A 6,107-nucleotide genomic window follows, 5' to 3' on the forward strand; every position below is an offset into this window, starting at 1 on the left:
TTTGTTAATGTAAGAAAGGAATGTCTTCAACTCAGAGTGACACCACACCCCTCATCCATAAGATGTATTTTCGAATAATCTGGGCACCAGACATTCCAGGCCATAAAAGGATTGACTTGAATTTTGCAGAAAGGCAGATCATGCAAATAGTTTCATTTACATAGATTAGGGGAACAATGTCTGAGTATAACATACTGGTTTGCCAAGTAGGTTCTGAGCCTTAGGCGAAAGACAGTGTTTGGGGTAAATGCACAGTACATTAACATAGCTTAAGACAAACATTTCCATAAGAAAAATGCATTGGTTAACTCAAAGTTTGAGAGTAGTTAACTTCAGCTGAAACCAGGTGTCATGGCAACACAGTATTTTAAGAGAAACCTCTCAAATTTGTATAGAGAAGGGAAAAAATATCGCTAGTTTGTTTTTTCCTGCCGCTTAAGAGAGATAAAATGTTTGACACTTGCAGCCTATTTCCTCCATTTGGAGACCCCTGGCCTTCCTGCCTGTTGCCCTCTCTCAAAAACGTGCTCAGTGTTATACATGATTTCAAGTTATGAGTCCTTCATGAAAATATTATTAGAAGACTATTTAAGCAAAATAATCACTGATGGTATAAACAGCAGCAGAAGTTCTGCTGAGCAGTAGATCTATTTAAACCTCAGATTAAAGATAAAACTCCTGAAGAATTTATGGTAATAAAACACAATGGAAATGCTGCAATGGAAATACGGAAATAAGATAACTTTTTAGAGTAGACTGGTGAAACTAAAATAATGAGATACCACTACACACTTATTGGAATGGTCAAATACAAAAATCTGACAAACCAATTACTGGCAAAGATGAGGAACCACAGGAACTCTCATTCCTTGTTAGTGGGATTGCAAAATGGTAGAATCACTTTGGAAGCAATTTCTTACAGAGCTAAACATTGTCATACCACATGATCTATCAATTACACTCCTAGACTGCTCATCAAATGATTTGCTAGTTAATACCCACACAAAAACATGCACATGAATTTTATAACAGCTTAATTCATACTCTCTCTCTCTCACCCACAAATTGGAAGCAACCAAAGTGTCCTTTAGTAGACGACTGGGTAAACAAACTTTGGTACATCAACATAGCAGAATATTATTCAAGAATAAAAAGAAATTAGCTAGCAAATCACAAAAAGAGATGGATGAAATCTGAATGAATGTTATAAAGTAAAATAAGCTAGTCTGGAAAAGGTTATACACTGCATGCTGCCAATTATACGACACTCTGGAAAAGGTCAAACTGTAGAGCAAATAAAAAATATCAGAGGCTTTTTTCTTTTGCTTCAGAATAGTTTTATTAGTTTGGATAAGGTATGTCAACAATCAACAATTCCTCTCCTACTCTGACATACAAATCCACTCAATCGGAGTCTTCGTCGCACCAGAGTTCATACAGTGTAATGTTATTGTGTGCATCTGCAGGAACCTCGACATTGGGAGCATTGAGGTTACTGCAGGTTGCCGTGGCAAGTTTCAGATTCCGCACCCTGGACACAAATTTCACAAGGTCCATCTCCAGCTGGGTTAAGGTGGCAAACATATAGTCTTTGTCTGGGGAAGCATTTTTCTTTTTCTGTCCCGGAGAGCCAAATGAACCGCCCTGACAGGCAGGAGGAGTCTGCACATTACTCTCACCACTCTCTCCCATCAACTTCACTGTCACATACATGAGCACAATGAAGAAAAGCCAGGGAAACATGATCTTAAGCCAGTCTCGGGCATGCTCTGGTTGATTTTGCTGAATTAGACTGTATCCTCCGCAGAGCATCTTCCCCTGGATTTCTTCGGCTCTCTCTCTCAGAGAAGTAAACATTAAGGCGCAGACACAGGTAACACCCGTGGAAAAGCACAGGAACCATTTGATGGACCACATGTGAGCCGAGAGGAAACAGCTCCTGGTGCGCTGGTTTGCCCTGGCACCTGGAGACTGAGGACCAGCCAGGGCTGGGCCCTTGGTGACGTCATAGAGGGCCCCGCCCCCACCAGAACCCATGTGGCCATTGTGATGACTTCAGGGCCGAGGGTAAGAAGGCTTGCAGGGGTCAACTGGGAGTAGGGCTTAAAGGGAAATAGCGAAATTTCCAGAGGGCAATTGAAAAAGAGGTGGGGAGTGACAGAATGCCATTTCCATGCCAATGTATTCTTTCTGAACCTGGTGCTCTACTGGGAGGGTGGGTCCGTTTTCGATTTTCATTATTCCATTTGTTGAATCCAAACACTGGGCTGAGCAGAGCAGCCCCATGGGCATGTACCCCTATGGAGCAGAGGGACAAGTGGGAAAGTAAGATATTAAACCAGAGGCCACAAACTAGGAGCCACTGATGTGTTTTGTGTGGCCAACACTGTTCTTAAAAATGACTGTACTCAGTCGCTGTCGTGTGTGACTCCTTGAGACCCCATGGACAGTAGCCCACCAGCTCCTCAATCCCTGGGATTTCCCAGGCAAGAATACCGGAGTAGGTTGCCATTTCCTTCTCCAGGCATAAAGGATGTTTTAGGGCAGTGAAACTATTCTGTATGATGTTATGGAAGATACATGACACTACATATTTGTCAAAACCAGAAGAACCTTACAGCACAAAAAGTAAAGCAATGCATGCATATTTAAGAAAAACTGACATCAAGAATAGAATGCAGAATTTGACTAAAGAATGGAATTATATTACAAATGTATGAAACCACCTCACTAAGATCCCCTGACTTAAGTAACTTCGGAAATGAATGGAGTTTGCAAGACTGAAAGTAAAATATAAAAGCAGTGTAATCTAGTTTATAGTGTTCTTTCTCGTAGGGGTACAGGTTAACAATCCTGATACTGTTACACATGCATACTTGAATTGAGCAGTGAAATAGATGGCCCATGAGTATACATACATATATTTCTTTGCCTTCTTAGCTGAAAGGGCTTAAGAGAAATGATACTCCCAAAATCTGAAAGAAACAATGATGTAGAAATAAGCACAGATCTTGGTTCCCAATCCTCTTTTCCAATAAAAGGAACCAGGCTTCTTGGAGAAATTACTGATTGTAGGGCTCAGAGAGGAAATGTAGAAGAGGAGTCTGGGGGATCTTACTGTATCAAAAAGGAAGTGCTTTAAAATTTTAAAAAAATAAAAAAGCCCTGAAGTAACGGAGTTATGTCAAAGAAGACAGGAATGAGCTTCCAATGGCCAAAACTGTAACAAGACGAGCAACGTAATAAATTAAGTTAGTCATCTTTTGGGATTATATCCCAAAGTATAAAATGAATATCTATGGGTCCGTACTGATATAAATAAATGATTGAATACATGTGAGACAATAGACAAATTTCCCACGCGAAAGAATTTCAGATAACTGACATAGGTAATTGTGCTCTCAAGGAGGTGGAGCTCCCTATTCCTTAAGAGTGACTTCATTCAAAAAGTCACATAGTGACTTCATTCAAAAAAATACAGCAATATGGCGAGGGGGAAAAAGAGTAACTTGACAGTGGAATAACCTGACAAACACTACTTCAGCCCAGTGGTCAAGGTCAACATTACCAGGGATAAGACATGTAGATCGTATCACATGGTAAAAAGGACACTCAACCTCTGCGGTCTTCTTCCCCCAAAATCCATGAAGTGAAAGTGAAAATGAAAGTTACTCAGTCATGTCTGACTCTTTGCGACCCCATGGACTATACTGTCCATGAAATTCTCTAGGCCAGAATACTGGAGTGGGTAGCCTTTCCCTTCTCCGGGGGATCTTCCCAACCCAGGGATCAAACCCAGGTCTCCCGCAATGCAGTTGGATTCTTTACCAGCTGAACCACAAAGGAAGACACCCCCCCCAAAAAAAAAATTCATAGTTCCAGGTTAATAGGAAAAACATCAGACAAATCCAAGTTGAGGAACATTTTATAAAATACCTGACTAGTACTCCTCAAAACTATCAAGGTCATGAAAAATAAGGGAAGTCTGAGAAATTGTCACATCCAAGAAGAGCCTAAGGAGACATCTACTACATGCAATGTGGGATCCGGGATGGGTTCCTGGGTCAGAAAAAGGACATTGGGTAAAAACTAAGAAAATTTTAATAGGACAAATCTTAGAAATAAAGTAGGCATGCTAGTTTATAACAATATGTGTGATATTTTGGAACTTTCTGATATATGGCAACTATCTTCACTTTTTTTGTTAGTCTAAAATCATTCTAAGGTTTTTTAAAGTTTATTTTTAAAACATAGAGCAATGGAGGCAACATTAACATTATTTGCTGACGACAGGAGACTCCAAAGAAAAGTACTCTATACAGTCAGCCTTTCCTATCCATGGGTTTTGCATGCAGGGATTCACGAAGTGTGGATTAAAAATATTTATTTAAAAAAATCCAGAAATTTCCAAAAATCAAAATTCAAATTTACCACATGCTGGCAACTATTTACATATCATTTACATTGTATTAGGTAGTATAAGTAATCTAGAGATGATTTAAAGTATATGAGAGGATATGGGCAGTTTATATGCAAATCCTAAAATGCTATGCTTCTTATTATAAGAGACTTGAACATCTGTGGATTTGGGTATCTGATCTTTGGCAGTGGTGTCTTAGAACCAATCTCCCAGAGATATTGAGGGACAGCTGTATTTTAAAGGAATTGAGCTAGATGGCTGGATAAAAATAATAATATATAGAACAGTCTTCCTATACACTAACAACCAATTACATTTATAATGGAAGACATCATTTATAATAGCTAGAAACAGATAAATATTAAGAATACATTTAAGGACAAATAAAAAATATGCAACAGCTATTTGAAGAAAATTCTGAAATACTACTGAAAAACACAATGAAATGCATGACGAAATGGAAAGATGTATCTTTTGGGAGTATGAAAAGATTTTATACAGATATCAATTGTCCCCAAATTATTCTAAAATTATGATGAGATTTCAAAAAAATACTAATGTGATTGGTATGAGAAGTAAGCTAATTCTATAATATATGTGGAAAAACAAACATGTTATAAGAGGCAGGACATTTCTGAAAAAGAAGATGAATGAGCATGAAGGTTGTCCTTACTAGATTTTAAAGCATATGGTTAGCCTACATACTTACATAGAGAAGTACTGGTATACGACTAGTACTGGTACATGGTAAGACTTACAGCTCATGAGGTAAGAAGCGAGAGCAGAAATCAACTCAACTACACACACACATACACACACATACAGCTTTTGTATGAAAGTGGCACCCCCAAAATTCATGTTGTAAACCTAATGTCTAGTGTGAGGATATTAGAAGGTGGGGCCTTTGGGAGATATTTAGGTCAGGAGGGTGGAGCCCTCAAGAATGGAGATTAATGCTCTTACAAAGAGAACTCACAGAGCTCCCTAGCTCCTTTCACCATGTGAGAATACAGTAAGTCCCTTACATAGGAATCTTCAAACTGTGAAATTTCAAAGATTCAAACTTGCATTCCCATGTCCAGTCACGTCAGTTAATTCACGTGTCTGGCAGACATTGCCTCATGCGCGCATCCTCTACAAACGGTTGTGCTTTTGTGTTTTTTTCAGCACAGTACTGTATAGAGTACACTAGAACACTACATTTATTTCTAGCCCAGGATGTCCGAAAGCACGTGTAAAAGAGCAGTATACCCTATGACCCAGCAATCCCACTCCTAGGCATATACCCCGAGGAAACAAAAATTGAAAAAGACACATGTATCCCATTGTTCATTCCAGTGCTATTTACAACAGCTAGAACATGGAAGCAACCTAGATGTCCATCAACACATGAATGGATAAAGAAGTTGTGGTGCTTATACACAATGGGATATTACTCAGCCATAAGAAGGAACACATTTGAGTCGGTTCTAGTAAGGTGGATGGGCTTCCCTTGTGACTCAGCTGGTAAAGAATCTGCCTGCAATGTGGGGGACCTGGGTTAGATTCCTGGGTTGGGAAGATCCCTTGGAGAAAGGATAGGCTACCCTCTCCAATATTCTGGCCTGGAGAATGTTCCATGGGCTGTATTGTCCATGGGGTTGCAAAGAATTGGACATGACTGAGCGACTTTCACTTCACTAATAAG

At 39.4% G+C, this 6,107-nt stretch overlaps 1 pseudogene; it reads right to left on the reverse strand.

Annotated features, from left to right (window-relative positions):
- Positions 1-1,404: 1,404 nt before the first annotated feature.
- Positions 1,405-1,857, reverse strand: LOC145535620 (protein FAM209 pseudogene; annotated as a pseudogene).
- Between the last annotated feature and the right edge of the window lie 4,250 nt (positions 1,858-6,107).

The sequence above is a fragment of the Giraffa tippelskirchi genome, chromosome X, assembly GCF_054371585.1.
Source record: "Giraffa tippelskirchi isolate mGirTip1 chromosome X, T2T-mGirTip1v1.2.pri, whole genome shotgun sequence".
Taxonomy (NCBI): domain Eukaryota; kingdom Metazoa; phylum Chordata; class Mammalia; order Artiodactyla; family Giraffidae; genus Giraffa; species Giraffa tippelskirchi.